Consider the following 16,811-nt stretch of genomic DNA (forward strand, 5'->3'; position numbering starts at 1 on the left):
GGCATATATATTTATGATTGTTATGTCTTGTTGGTGTATGGTTCCCTTGAGCAGTATGTAGTGTCCCTGTTTATCCCTTTTGATTAACTTTGGCTTAAAATCTATTTTATTTGATATGAGTATGGACACTCCTGCTTGTTTCTGAAGTCCATATGAGTGATATGATTTTTCCCAACCTTTCACCTTCAGTCTATGTATGTCTTTTCCTATCAAATGCGTCTCCTGTAGGCAGCATATTGTTGGGTCATGTTTTGTGATTCATTCTACTAGCCTGTGTCTCTTAATTGGTGAGTTTAAGCCATTAACATTTAGGGTTATTATTGAGATATGGGTTATCCTTCCAGCCATATTTGTTTATTTATGTTACTGAATATGGTTTGTTTTCCTCTTTGATTATTTTCCCCCCTTTACTGTCCTACCTCCCACTGTTGGTTTTTATTGTTATTTTCCATTTCCTCTTCCTATAATGTTTTGCTGAGGATTTTTTGGAGAGATGGTTTTCTAGCTGCAAATTCTTTTAACTTTTGTTTATCGTAGAAGGTTTTAATTTCATCTTCCATCTTGAAGCTTAATTTTGCTGGATACACAATTCTTGGTTGGAACCCATTTTCTTTCAGTGTTTGAAATATGTTATTCTAGGATCTTCTAGCTTTCAAAGTCTGTGTTGAGAGATCAGCTGTTATCCTGATTGGTTTACCCCTAAATGTGATCTGCTTCCTTTCTCTTGTAGCTTTTAAGATTCTCTCCTTATTCTGTATGTTGGGCATCTTCATTATAATGTGTCTAGGTGTGGATCTCTTATGATTATGCACATTCGGCATCCTGTAAGCTTCTAGGATTTGGGATTCTGTCTCGTTCTTCAAGTCTGGGAAGTTTTCTCGAATTATTTCATTGAATAGATTGTTTATTCCTTTGGTTTGGAGCTCTGTGCCTTCCTGTATCCCAATGACTCTTAAGTTTGGTTTCTTTATGTTATCCCATATCTATTGGATGTTCTGCTCATGGTTTCTTAACTGTCTTGCTGAGCTGTCTATGTTTTTTTCAAGTTCAAATACTTTGTCTTCATTGTCTGATGTTCTATCTTCTAAGTGTTCTACTCTGCTGGTAGTATTCTCAATTGAGTTTTTAAGTTGGTTTATTGCTTCCTGCCTTTCTAGGATTTCTGTTTGTTTGTTTTTTATAACCTCTATCTCCCTGTATAGTTGATCTATTGCTTCCTGGATTTGTTTATGTATTTCATTGTTGAAGAGATCTTTCATTGTGTGATTTTGCTGTCTAATGTTTTCCTTGAGGCTCCAGATCATCTGAAGCATGTATCTCCTGAATTCTTTATCTGACATTCCATCTGCTGCAGATATTACCTCTTCTAACGTTGAGTTGACCTGCATTGCTTGTGGTCCTTTCTTTCCTTGTCTCTTCATATTGTTCGCGTTTCTTTCTGCTTACTGAGACTGTTGTGTTGTTGAATTTTCCCCCTATATATTTGTATTACTCTTGTATAGTTGCAAAGTCTCCCGCACAGGCGCGGGCATGGGCTCTGCTCCTCCTCCAATTGGGGCACTGTGCCTACCACATCGGCAGGCCGCTGGGCCTGTTCTGCTGGTTGGTAGCAGGTGCGCCTACCTTGCAGGCACGTGGGGCGGCTCTGCCACTCCCAGGTTGCTGGGCCTGACCTGCTGGTGGGTTGCAGGTCCGGCTACCTTGCAGGCGCGGGGGGAGGGCGCACACCTATTTGTATTTAGACAGTTACTCGAAATGGAGGACGTAATGCTTGGGATGAAAGTTGGGGGGAAGGGGAAGGTAGGTGCTCTTGAAAAGAAAGAAGGAGAGGGAGATAGATAGCATAGAGGAGAATGAAAAGAGCAGTAAACCTTGGAAGGGGAGAGAGAGAGGGAAAAGGGAGAGAAAAAATTAAAATGAAATAGGAAATAAAATTAGGTCTTAGAGATCCATTTTCTTCTCTTCCCGTAGGCAAAGCTGTGCCCTCCGGGCTGAGTTTTGCCCTCAATGTGTCAACAGCAATCCCTGTAAGGCGGTTCCTGGGAGTCTCTCAATCCTGTTGGTCCAGAGCTGTTTCACTTCTACGGCCCCTCCTCCCCTTCCTCCTGCCAGCCAGCCAGGTCCTGCTCACCGGAGGCAGTTCCCCAAGGATTTGGTTACACTTTCAGCCCCACCGAGTGCTCTATTTCCCTAACTACTGAGCACTCTCGCTGTCATTCATCTAAGCCCCAGTGCTGTGGAGCTGTAGTCTGGGAGTCAATTGTTTAATTTTTCGGGACCCCTTTGGTGGGCACACCTTCGGAATCTGGCAGCTAAGACCATTGGTGTCGCTGCTGGTGGTAATAGGAGTTGGGGGTCGAGGATCCCCTCTACTTCCCTCAGCCCCTACAGTCACAACCACACTGCTAGCAGTAGGAGGAGTTGGGGGTCTGGAGTGTCCTCTGTTTCCCTCCGCCCCTACCGTCACACCCTCTCAGTTCCCGGTTGGGGGATTTGGGGGTGGGGAGTCTTCTCTGCTTCCCTCTGCCCCTACAGTCACGCCCTCATCACTGGCAGTAGGGGGAGTTGGGGGTCGAGAGTACTTTGGCCCTTACGGTTACGCCCATGGAGAGATTTTGAAGTTTCCTGCTTGTTTGTATCTGGTGTGGGTGGGAGTCACACACCTGCTAAAGTAGATTCCGCTGGGAAGGAATCTCTTTGGCCGAACTTTGGTGACTTCCCCTCTCTGCTATGGCGGGCCCCTGGCTCCTTGCCGGAGTGTCTGAAGGGAGGGGTGGAACTGGCTTGTCTCTGGTCTGACACAATCTCTGGTTTTAGTTCCCAGTTCGCTATTTCGTAAAGGGTTGGTTAGATTCCCTTCACGCTGTCTGGGGGGGGGAGCTGTTCGCCGGGTGGGCGGGGCTGTTAGTAGAGCCGGGAGGGCACGGGCTGTCTGCTGGGCCAGGCGGGGACACTTCTCGCTGGGCCGGGCCGCCGGGGGCTGCCTGGAGAGCTGTGCAGCTGCGGTCACATGGCTAAGATCCGGGCGGGTGGGGTGGCCGTTCACTGAGCGAGAGCAGGGCCTCTCCGGGACGGCGAGATGGCGGGTGCCGTCTGCGGGTTCAGGCGGGCCGCGCCGCTCGGGGCCACCAGCCGCTTTCTGAAGCGGCTGGTGGCCGCGGGATTGTACCTCTGCACCTGCCGGTGGGCCGCCTGTAGAGCCGGGCAGCTGCGGCCGCGTGGCTATGAGCCGGGCAGGCGTGGTGGCCGTTCGCAGAGAGAGAGCAGGGCCTCCCCGGGACGGCGGTATGGCGGGTGCCGTCTGCGGGTTCGGGCAAGCCGCACTGCTCTGGGCCGCTGGCCGCTTGCAGAAGCGGCTGGTGGCTGCGGGACTGGACCTCCGCGCCCACGTGGCCGGCCAAGATCCACTTGTCTGGGACAAACTGACACTTCTAATAAACCTACCAATTCCCGGCAGGTCCCCTCTTAACGGAATTTTGCTAGAAGTTCCTCAGTAGGTAGACTGCCGCTGTTCCAATGGGTCTTTCTGATCCCGTTAATGTGGAGACATTGGAATCGCTGCTTCCTCGCCGGCGGCCATGTTGGAACCTCCTACATGTTTTAAATACAGTGGAATAGTATGCTATCATTATACAGCATAAGAGAAGACTATAAGGCCCAAATGAAAAGATAATTTTTATGTGATACATGAATAAAAACTATATATGTATGTAAAAAGTACATATATATGTTTATAACATCATACATATATATGTGTGTGTGTGTGTGTGTGTGTGTGTGTGTTTGTGCTCACACTTATATATGTCTCTGTACATTTAGCTATAGAAAAACATACAAGTAATTTTTAGGAGTGGTTACTTATGGAGATGTATATATGACCCCTTTGTACTAATTAGAAAAGTTAACTTTTTTATTTTAAAGTATAGGATTTTTATTGTGTTTATGACTTTATTAATTATTATGGGAAATAGTTTTAATGATGAAAAAGAAAATGAATTAATTAGGAAATGTGAAAGCACTCCTGAATAGTTCTGATTTAAATGTATTGAACATAATCTCTCATCTGCAATTTGACTTGACTGGGTTATAGTGGCTTTCTGGATAAGTATTGAAGAACTTGATTACATTCAAGCAATTCCTTGGAATTAACATTCAGAAAAGAGTTCATTATATTTTGTGGCAAACAATACACAAGACCCTGAATACCACTATACCTTTGAGAGTTTATTTGGCTCCAAAATTGTTTACTTGTTCCTTAGTGATTATAGAAAAATGGTGCAACTTCTATGGTTTTTCAATTGCTTATATGTAAAATCAGAACAATAACCCCAAGTTCTCCAGGGTGTTGAGAGGTTGATATTATATTCTATTGAATTTTGAAAGTGGTTTAAAAAATAGACTACACAGTTCAACTCAGCTGAGAAGGTCATTCGGACACTACATAAGAGTGTTTTGAGCTATCAGGTTTGGCACAAAGAATAACATTGATACTAATATCACCTAAAGTAAATATAACTCCAAATGTATTTTCATTTTAGTTTTACTGTGTTCTTAAAATTAAAAATAAACTCCAATTTAAATTTATGCAGATTTGTTATTTCTCATAACTAAACCTAGTTATGTGTAAACAGTTAGCCTATTAACCAATTACATGAAAAAATAGTTATAAAAATTTGCACCAACCAATATTTGTGTTCAATTATCATTAGAAATCATTAATTATTTATGTGAAAGGAAACCATGGGATTTTCCGGCAGGAGGGCATGTTTCTTACTGCCTCTGCAGGATTAAAATTCCTCTAGCAAAATGACCCTCCTTCCTATACACCATATTTCACTGCAAAGTTCTCAGCCAGATTACCCTGGAAACCATAGATCTTTACCGCCTCATCGAGCAGAACTGATTTTGAATGACATTATAGTACAAGCTGATTCAGTTAGAGGTGACAAATTATTGCTGAATGGGCACATGTAAACATTAAGGAGCAAGGAATCAACATTTTTGGATGGGAGGTCAAAATAAAACTGCAAACGAATGGGTGTCCAATTCATTCTTTAAAGGAGTAATCCAAAGAATGTTGTAAAACAATTACATTTTGGGGGGCTGGGGTTGTGGCTCAGGGGTAGAGCACTTGCCAGTCATGTGTCAGGTGCTGGGTTCTATCCTCAGCACCACATAAAAATAAAATAAAGGTATTGTGTCCAACTACACATAAAACAAAATATTTAAAGAAAAATTGCATTGTTTAAAGGGATTTAAGAAAAGTTAATTTCTTATCTTAAAACTCATAAGTGATATTAACTAAAGAAGAATCAGGTAAGATTAGAACAAATTTTCTACAACTTTTTTCTTATTTTCATTTTATAGGGAAAATGTAGGAATAAATAAAAAAGAGTATAAATAAAATAATATATTGAAAATGTCATAAGACACTTGCAGTTATTTTGAATTACCTGACTTCCCTATCTAATGTTACAAAAGTCTACAAGCTTCAACAAGGTTGTTATGACTTTGTTTTGAGCCCTGGACTTGCTGACCTGAAACAGAACAAAGATGTAGAAATGACATTCACACCTCTTAATTGGTGTCATTAAGAGAATTTTTTTTTCATGCCAGAGGACAAGTGAGAGACCTCCTTGAGATTACTATGCACTTGGGAAAACTGAAGCTGTCTTCTAATGAGAACACAATGCTTGCAGCTCTTAAAAAGGCACCAATTAGCATTTGCTATATGCTTTAAAACAGATACTTTGCTCAGAAAGTATTCTAAGTACTTCTGGTATCCCAGAAGGGGAAAGGGAAAAGCTATGAGAAGGTAAAATATTGCATGCTAATTGTAGAGGTGATAGAAATTTTAAGGGGAAATTGAGATTCTGTATGTGTGCACATTGTGTGTGCACACATCTGTGCATGGGAATTGGAGAAATGTTTGACAAAACCTCATTGATTTATTATAATGCATGTCACATAAGAAGCTGCTATACTTATTGAAAACTTGGCATGGCACTAGTGTGATGGTAAAGGTCAGAAACCTAAAGCATTTTTTAAAGCAATTTTAAGTTTTGAAGAATGTGCTCAAGAAAAAAATGACCTACCATAAGTGCGAACATTTTTTTTTTTTTTGGTACCAGGGATTGAACCCAGGGGTGCTTAGCCACTGAGCCACATCCTCAGCCCTTTTTCATATATTATTTAGAAACAGGGAATTGGTGAATTGCTTAGGAGCTCACTAAGTTGCCAAGAATGGCTTTAAACTTTCATTCCTCCTGCCTCAGCCTCCCAAGCTGATGGAATTACAAACATGCACCACCAAACCACCATAAGTGTAAATATATTACCAAAAGATTTTTAAAGGAATTTCCTGTTTTGACTGAATATTACCTCTGGCCACTGATTGTCCTCTGTGTGTATGTATGTGGTATACATGCACATGTGTATGTTTAAAAGCCAGAGTGTGCCTCCTTACCTTCCTATAAGCAATTATATTATGTTAGAGGCATCTATAGCATCATTATCCAAAGAGTCAGTAAGTATTGTATGTATGTAACTGAAGATCTTCCACTACAGGACCATAATGTCTGTCTAATAAAGTTAAGGATGGTGCCTTTATTTTAAGGGAGTTGGTGGAATTCTGGAGAAGTAACCCTTATAGTCCACGTTGACTTTTCTCCTCTAAATTTTCAATGAATGAAGGTTCATTAAATACTTTATCTTAGATTTAATTTTCTTCATCTGTAAAATGTAGCATTTTGGATACATGTCTCCAACCTAGCTGCTTATAATCACCTCCAGACAAGAATTTAAGATAGAGTACTTGAAAGAAAATGTTTCCCACTCTAAGATTGATTATGTCCTTAGCATCTGGCAAGGTAGATAAATGAGAGCTTTTTTTATCCATTCCCTCAAATTTTCAATCCAAGTAGATTTTATTTTACAGAAGATAGAAAAGAAATTAGCCCATTAAGTTCAAAGCGTTAACTCATCCAAGTTAAATCCTTTGCAGACACTGAGATAGTAGCCTCTTTAAAATGACAGTATTATGCTCTCTTTCCCCTTTCCTGGAATCCTTTCAAATCCAGAACTGGCCATGGTGTCCTTATTGCCAAAGACTTGAATAAAACCTGCATTAGAGAAGGACCATTGTCCCCATCATCATGGTATTACAATATTATAGGAAGTACATCCCAGTCTTATTTAAAATTGGCTTTGTCATGGATCAGATAATTAAATAAATAAAAACCTATAATTAACACCATCAATTCTAATCTTGAACACACGCAGATTTTCTTGAACATTATGCTTTTAAAGTTTGGAGTTTTTGATGGTCAGATATAGTTTATCCCCCTGGAGTTTCATGTGCTGGAATTATGGTAATGTTCAGAGGTGATGGAATCTTTAAGAGATTTACCCAGTGAGAGATGATTGGGCCATGACCAAGTTCATAAGGGTTTGATGCTGGTTTTACAAAATGGGATCAGTTATGGAGAAGTGGATTAGTCCCCAAGAAAATGTATAAATGTGGAATCATCTTGCATGCCCCTGTGCATGCAGTAAGTTCCTTTTCAACTTTTCCACCATATTATGGAACAGACAGATACAGGGAAGATGGTGTTTGGAATTTCCATCCACCATGACCATGAGACAAATAAACTTTTCTTTATAAAGTTTCAGCCTCAGGCATTATTATTTTATATAAATGGAAATTTTTACTTCCCTTTAGGTTCTTCTAAATTTACTGTTTTTTTTTAATTGTTCTATTTAGTTATACATGACAGTAGAATGCATTCGGACACATCATACATAAATGGAGTGTAACTTCTTATTCTTCCTATTGTATAAGATGTAGAATCACAAATTGTGCAATCATATGTATGCATAGGGTAATACTGTCAGATTCATTCTACATTCCTTCCTACCCCCAGATCCCCTCCCCTCCCTTCACTCCCCTCTGCCTAATCCAAAGTATTCTATTTTCCCCTAGTACCCCTTCCCATTATGAATTAGCATGCACATATCAGAGAAAACATTTGGCCTTTGGTTGTTTGGGGTTTGGCTTATTTTGCTTAGCATGATATTCTCCAGCTCCAACTACATTCATTTACCTACAAATACCATATTTCCTCCTCCTCCTCCTCTTCCTCCTCCTCCTCCTCCTCTTGCTTCTTTTTAACAGTCTCAGGCACTTTGTTATAGAAGCACAAAATGGACTGAAAATTGAGCTCCCATTTTTTTTAAGAGAGAGGAGAGAGAGAGAGAGAGAGAGAGAGAGAGAGAGAGAGAGAGAGAGAATTTTATTTATTATTTTTTAGTTTTCGGCGGAAACAACATCTTTGTTGGTATGTGGTGCTGAGGATCGAACCCAGGCGCACGCATGCCAGGCGAGCGCGCTACCGCTTGAGCCACATCCCCAGCCCCTGAGCCCCAAATTTGAAATCAAATTTTGTTTTTATTTTATTAGTGTTAAAATACTCCAAATATAGGGTACCTAACAATTGATGTGCTATGTAAAACAGGGAATTTTATGGAAGCATAAGACACAGATCTTTGCCCCAACTCTCCACTGGTCTATCAGGAGAGAATGATGGGTTAACTGTTCACTAAATATAGTAATCGAGCCTACATAGAGATGTACGAGAACAGAGAAAGTGTCATTCCATGAGCCCATCTTGATCTGAGTTTTGACGGATGAATGTGAGCGAGGTAAATAAATGGATAAAGATGATTTACCCTTTTAGAGAATGACAGGTGATTTTAAGTAGGAAAAGGCAAAATTACTTTTGGGTTTTAATTTTTTTTTCCTGTGGATAAGGGCAACACTAGAAAAAGGAAAGTGATTTCAGTAGTCTGATAACAGACGATGGATGTAGAAACCTGTGGATGGATGTAGAAACACTGAAAAAAAAAAGATTGTTTGGAAGTCAAATAAACTGGACGAATGAATAATGAGTTGGATAATTTGAAGAGAAGAAAAGAATATGATGACTAATATTCCTGATTTATAAATCAATTTATCTATATCTGCATTAAATATTGTTTAGTTTTGGGTTCCTGAAGGATAGATAAATCTTGTTTTCTTTATTTAACAAGTTTCAAATCTATTGAGAGAATGACTGAGGAACCATTGAAGATGGAAATCAAAATATTATTTTTATTAACAATTAAAATGCAAAGTTAAATATAGGCCAAGTGAATTGCTGATTGATATCTCCTTGACTTGGACAGATTCACCCACACCTCCAGTATAGGCACAATTAGGAAGGCTTTCTCTGCCTCCTCTCAAGCAGGCACCTTAGCTTCTCAGGGAGATAATACTCCTTTTGTGCAAGAAGCAGGATTCTTAAAGAAAGAAGCCCAAGGTTTGTTTCAAATACACACACACACACACACACACACACACTCACTCACAGTCATACTTACACACACACATGCACACACAAACATCTGTATCTATGCAGTCATATGCCACATTTGTGTCAATGACAGACCACATATAAAACTGTTGTCCCATAAGATTATAACACTAGTGACATGGTCGTCATCTTTATGTAAATACACTATGTTTGCCAAGTAACAAATTCACCTAATGATGAACTTCTCAAAGAACATCTTTGAGAAGTGACTTGTTCTATACAAAATACTTATAATCTTAAATAAAAGTGTGGAACTATTAATGCATATGTTTCTATATAGGCACTTTGCTATTTTCCTTTATTCTTATTAGGGTATATAGGAATTGCCATCTTAAGAATTTGATATAAGTGCTCTGATAAATGAAAAAAGTTTATTAAAAATATTATACTTAGAATTTAGCTGACATAAGTATATAATACTCTGATAGAGCAAAATGGGAACTTTAGCAGTTTAAGAACTGACAGGCTGTGGTTTTGTATGCTGAAACACGGCAGCTCGGCTTGCTGACATTTAACCATAGAGTCTTGCAGTGGCTAACAGCTGTAAAAGATAACTGCACTAGCAAAAACATGAAACAAAACAAGGGGAACAGAACAATTCTTCTTTAGGTTTACTGCAATAAAGGTTCCTAAGCTGTATGAGTTAAGACTATCTTGGTTGTTGACAAGCTATTACCCACATAGGAATATAGAATGCACCCTCCAATAGAATTTCATCAACTCCCATTGCTTATTACCAGAAACTTGCTTATGTATAAAAGTGAAAATCCTTGTTGTGCTTGGGGCTCAGACTTTGGAAATTATCCCTCTGGGCCTTGGTGCCACTAATAAAGTGTTGCTTCCACATCTCTGGGTCCTGATACTTATTTCCTGCTATAATATTTGTCTTCAGAAATTTTAAAGGAATTTTGGATAATTATCATCCAAATATTAGTAAAACCCCAAAAGTTGAATTTTTAAAAGTGCTGTGGTCTGAATGTTTGTGTCCGCCAAAATTTACATGTTGATACCAAACTGTCAAAGTACCGGTATTAAGGGTATTAAGAGGTGGCCCTTCTACCTTATAAAAGAGACCCAAGCAAGCTGCCTCACCTCTTTCAAAGTCAAGGGCACAGCAAGATGTTACCATCACTGAACCAAAAGATGGGCCCTCATGAAATATGAAGCTTACCAGCACCTTACTCTGGAACTTCATAGCCTCAAGAATAATGACAAATAAACATGTTTATAAGTCATCCTCTTTATAGTATTTTTTATGGCAAACTGAACTGACACTGTGCTGCCTGTGGCTATCTATCAGTATGTTAAAGTAGTATAATGTAGTTTTCATATGTCACACTGATAGAAAATATTAAGCTTTTCTCTGAATAAAATCTGCTTAATATTTTGTGCTGAATTTCTGTAAGCCCATATATTTTCACTTATGTTTTAAATGTAAACTTGTGACTGGGTATTCATTTGTTCTCTGGATGAGATTGACACTAACAAAATAAGCAAAAGAGTTTAGGATTCATCATATGCAAACATCACTGTCTTTTACTTAACTCTTTGATATTGGACTAACAGCAGAGCTAAATTAATGAAGTTAGGTGAAAAACTTATGGGACATGATACCATACATGGTATCTTAGACATCTTTAAGTCAAGAGGCACTGTTAAAATTGACAACATAATCTCCCAGTATATTTTGGCTTTTTTTCTTAATTAATCAAATGGATGTTTAAAATGAGAACTATGTGTCTCTGGTTTTTCATTAGTAAGAGTCAGGCTTCTAAGAGTTCCAGGAACTAGTAATGGGAGCATAAAACTAGGAGGAGGGTTCAATAGAAGTGCCATTTTATAGCTCATCTATTTCAATTGTTGACCTCAAATAAAAAATGGACTTTAAATATTTATATGGTCCTGCTGATTTTTTCTTTATATATAAGTAATACATGAATCATATGGTTCTCATCTTCTTCACCTTACATTTTTCATTTTATTGTGTCTCTCAGGCACATCCATTTTTTTCCCTACCTTTTCACTCTCTTCTTCTGTATACTCTCAGGTCTTCCTTCAAAGTATGGAATAGTGTTCTCTATTTTACTCATCTTTCTTATCACTTGTTCTGGGTTGAGTGATATCTCTTTGAAAAGATATATTCAAGTGCTAAATCCTGATATAAATTAATGTCCTCTTATTTGAAAATAGAATTGAGGACATACCAGATTAGAGTGACCTTTAATCCGATGAGTAACATCCTTATATAATGAGGAAATTTGCACACAGGAACACCAAGAGGAGAAGGCCAAGTGAGATGGAAGTAGAGACTTTAGTGATGTCCCTTCCTAACCCAAGGAATGCTATCATTTGCCAGCAACCCCAGAAGCTGGGGAAAAATTAAGAAAGGATTCACACTTAGAACTTTCAGAGATAACTTGACCCTGCCAACACTTTGATTTCTATAACTGTGATGGAATAAAGTGTAATGCTTTGAGCCACTAAATTCATAGTATTTTAAAGAAACCGCATTGTGAAATAGGAAAAGTTAGTGTTACTCTACTATTACTTATTTTTTGTTTATAAAACAAAACTATGTTCATGTTATGGTACAATAGGCACACCTAAATATATGGAGATAAAATGTTTTTCCATTGATCAAGTTCAATATTGATAAGAAGAATGTTAGATACATATTCACTAAGCTTGAACAACTATTGCTCAATGTGTATGCATACATGAATAAATTGACGCCATTATTCCTCAATTTTATTCTGATTTAGGATATTATTCCTGAATATTATCCTAAGTTTTCATCTAATAGTGCTGCAGTCCCAGCATCTTTTTTGTGTGTGCTAAGTAGGACAAACACTACTGAGGGACTCATTTTCCCTCTGCCTTTAGAATACATGTCTGAATCAGCTAGTTTTACTTTTGCTCCCAGGCCTGTGATGACATCTCTTTGCATATAACTTCACCTTACCAAAATTTAAAATGAATTTTGACAGAGAATAAGAAGTTTCTTCTTAATGATAAGTTCTGTCTTCTTGCAGATTGCAAAGAATTTTAATGGTTTGAATTTTAGTCATTTTTTTTTCTTTAGGCTATTTTGCAGCCAGGAGAGAATATTAAGGGAGCATTGAATTAAGGCTAGAAATGGCAGGACTTGCAGGCCAGTAGAAAGCAGAGGTCTCTTAAAACATCCTGATGGAAGTGGCCAGGAAAGTCTCTGCAACTAGGATAGTTTGAATAAATCTTTCACCCCTGCATGTGAGTCCTGACCTATAGTCACTGTCTAAGGAGGTCTGATCACTGAGCTCCAATCCAGAGTGTAAATTCTTTCTCCTCATCGGAATCCAGAGCCACAGACTTCTTCATACTCTAAGACCCCTATATAACTGACGAATTTCATTGTAATTAGAACTAATATTATTTCAGTATGGTATTTCATCATTCTCTCTAATAATTTGGGTGATTTATAAATTTGAAAATGTTGTTTCTATATCCCTATAAATTAATGTACAATTTTTACATTTAGCCCTGCATACTTATGAACCACATTAACATAATGTGGTTTGCAGTATTGCAGGCAAAATAGACAAAGCTAGGCCACCAACAAACTGATTACTATCCTGAAGCTCCTCTTTTTGCAGGACAATGTTGGAATTTTATTTTTTTCAGTTAAATATATCCCCAAGGTCTCTATTTTTATCAATTATAATTAATTTGTTTTCATATTATAGATCACTATGATATTTAATACTTAGTTTCATTTTAAATTTCTTTATGCTCCAGGAATTGCCTGGGCACTAGAAAAAAATTGTGGGTAAAACATATTTTTACAACTTTTCATGTACCATTGTACTCAAATCCTCTAACAGACTATATTTAATCTTGAATAACATTTTTTTAAAATTTACAAGAAACCTCTAGGTAAACTTTTCCAGTATCCTATTTCTTTTATAATTTCATCATTATTTTAAACCATACAAAAGGGTTTTCTAATTCCTGAAACAAATTATAATAAAAGCCAATGAAATGTTAAGTGGAATAGATTAAGATAGCTAAGATTTTCCCCTTAATAACTACAAAACAATAATTTGTTGCTCATGTTCATGAATCTTCATGTTATGGGGAATACATATGCAAGCATTTTAATATATTTAAATATTTTCTGAATTATAATTTAATGGATAGGACATAAATTAAATAGAGAAATTTCATTCAATGATAAATAAATTAAATAGAGAAAAAGTATTTTAGAAAATCCAGTCTTAAAAGTCAGTTTCTAAAATCCTTGACAAATAATTGAAGCTCCTGAAAGTATTTAAATCTTCTTACCACCATGCACATTTACTTAATTGTGGTTTTTCCTTTTTTCTTTCTTTTTTTGGCCTGTGTTATGTTAATTAGTAGAAAGTAAAAAAAAAAAAAACTGTAGAAAATTTTACTTTGAACTCTTATTCTTCCTCAATCCTATTTCTGATTTTTAGTCTATGTGAAATTTCTCTATTACTGAATGATATATCCTAATCTTTATTTAAATTGATACTAAAATATAACAACAACACAGAGAATCTTGAGCTATCTTAGAATGTACATAGTGTAATTTTTATCAAAATGGAAGTATTTTTTTTAACTTTGCTTTCGAATTATTGTAACTTTAAGTGTATTGGAGAATAACAAACCTTTTGGATATTGACTGAGTGATGGATATACTACCCCCAGATAAGACATCTGTATGCTTTATTAGATGCAATTACTTGTCCTAGACATTACAATTCAGAAAACTTTTAATTCTCTGAAGACCTATGATTCATAGGTTCAGATATTGTTGTAGGTACATGGGACTTCTCAGTAAAGAATAAACATTGTTCTACACTCGAAGCATTCCAGAAGATAAGGGGGAGCATAAGCATTAATGTAATAAGTAGGTAAATCATATAGCAAACTATAGGATGCAAATAACAATAAGAAACATGGATAGGGAAAGCATAATTTCTTTAGCCTGAGAAAGGACAATAGGCAGGTGGTTGTAGAACAAAGCCCCTACATATAGAAGGTGACTATCACACCTGAGCAATATACCGATGAGGTCAGCATGACCAAATTTCAGTGAACCAGGACTAGACTGCTACAGGCAAAGTCCAAGAGTTAACATGGGGTTCTTGTAGGGACTTGAAAATCATACTGAAGACTCTGGCTTTTTATTGTGGATGAACTGAGGAATATGTATATATTTTTGAATATGTTTACATTTAAAAAGTCTTACTATAGCTGCTATATGGAGAATGGATTTTAGAGGGACAAAGGTACATAAAGAAAGATGGGTTGGGAGACCAAAGGGTAGTATAGTTTAAGGATGAGTGGGAACATCAAAAGGAACAGTAGTATATTAGTCAGCTTTTCTTCACTATGACCCAAATATCAGACAAGGACAACTTAAAGGAGGAAAAGTTTACTTTGGCTCAGACTTTCAAAGACCCAGTTCATGTTGGACCAACTCTATGGCATGGCTTTGGGACCAAGAACAGCAGAATATTATGATGGTAAGGATTGGTAGAGGAAAGTTGCTCCATTCATAGTAATCAGAAAGCAAGAAGTGAGCACGAGAGAGAGAGAGAGAGAGAGAGAGAGAGAGAGAGAGAGAGAGAGAGAGGAGAGAGAGAGAACGAAGGAATAGGGACCAAGGGGGAAGAGTAACCCTTTCAGGGCTTGTCCCCTGTGACCCACCTGATCCAGCCATGGTTTACAGTTAGATAATTCAAATTAGCACATCTTGATTAGGTTACAGGTACTCTAATTTAATAATCACAACTCTGAATATTCCTGAATTAACATAGGACCTTTGGGGGCACATCATATCTAGACTATAACACTAAGATTTGAGTCAACATGATTGTTTTATATAGAGCTTTCCTAATTTTGGATGGATGAAGTGTACAGATTCATAAAGCATATTTATTTTCTATATTGGAAAAAAATTTGAAAGAACAAGATGGCACAATATTAATAGTACATTAAAATATTTATTTATTGAGTAGAAACTTTCTGTGTATGTCCAGGGCCCTATAATATGTTTGCATTTAAAAAAATTAAACAAAATTTCTTTTAAAAATTCAAATAAATATAAAAATCTATATATAAATCTAAAATTAAAAATAAATTTATATTAGTTATTTGAATGCTAAATTATAACAAAATAAGAATATTCCAAATATATTGTTTTATATATATATATATATATATATATATATATATATATATATAAATCAGTCTTCTAGCTATATCTGTCAATAATACTATATGTTACCTATATGTTTTAAGAGTAGTATTGTTTTAAAAATAAAGTATTTTAAAACAATTTTTAAAAGTGTGGCCCAAAGCTGCATTTTTATGGTTAATATATTCAAAATTATTAAGCCTAATTGATTCTATTCTCTGTGTCATAGCAAATTCATTTGAGTAATTATTCTCCATAGGATTTGAGACATCTGGTAAATTCTGAGAAAATTCTGCCAGATGACATAGTCTGTTTCACTTTTTAAAACTTTACAATATTAACATTTCAGTCAAAATTGTATATCATCAGCCATTTTGTCTTTATTTATAGTATCATTTTTCACAAAATTATTTTTAACACAAAATTTCTCAAATAATTTATTTCTATTATTTAAATACATTGCCAATTAAAGTGGTTGTTCTTAATGACAGTTCATTCCAAATAATATATATAAATTATTCCAGATAAAAACCTTTTCATACAATTATTCCCCCTTCAAAAATGTTCCCTTTTACTTCGTGTTTGTTGAAATATATTTGAACATTACTTTCAGCAATTGAATTCTTTTAGCAGTTTCTAAAGTGGAAATTTTGTGATACAGCACATACTAAATGCTTTGATTAAAAATTAACAAATTATTTAGAAAATAAAATAAAATTTAATTTGTAGAACTCATTTACGATCATGTTCATAACCAATAATGGGATATTTAGTTCAATTTACCAAGTGATTGTTCAGTACTTTGAACATCTACTTTTTAATGAAAAGTAAAGAAAGAATGCATATTTATAATGCTAGAGCTTTTTGCATTCATAATGAACTTCATTCTCCCCAAATTGGGTAGCTCAGTACTTTGTATGTATATTTAAAAAATTAATACAAAATTTCAACATTAAATATTTTTAAATTAGTATAATTTTTCTTCAGTGCTGGTGATTGAACCCAGGCTTCACACATGTTGGTAAACACTCTAGCACTGAGCTATATCCCCAGCACTACAACTTTTATTTTGATTGATAAAGTGTTGATATTGGTTTGGGTACAATATAAATGATACACTCACAACAATCAATTCTATGTACATTTCTTTTGCCTCAATTTCTTAATCTAATGTCTATTTTTTTAAATTCAAGAACTAG

General features: G+C 36.5%; 1 long non-coding RNA gene across 1 annotated transcript; it reads right to left on the reverse strand.

Annotated features, from left to right (window-relative positions):
• Nucleotides 1-2,769: 2,769 nt before the first annotated feature.
• On the reverse strand, nucleotides 2,770-3,580 carry LOC308653735. Its single transcript, XR_014023101.1, has 3 exons — nucleotides 3,325-3,580; nucleotides 3,011-3,062; nucleotides 2,770-2,960 (listed from the first exon to the last, which is right to left on the reverse strand). It is a non-coding gene; the product is annotated as an uncharacterized lncRNA (long non-coding RNA).
• Between the last annotated feature and the right edge of the window lie 13,231 nt (nucleotides 3,581-16,811).

The sequence above is a fragment of the Spermophilus citellus genome (assembly GCF_964194105.1).
Source record: "Spermophilus citellus genome assembly, chromosome: 7".
In the NCBI taxonomy this organism is placed as follows: Eukaryota; Metazoa; Chordata; class Mammalia; order Rodentia; family Sciuridae; genus Spermophilus; species Spermophilus citellus.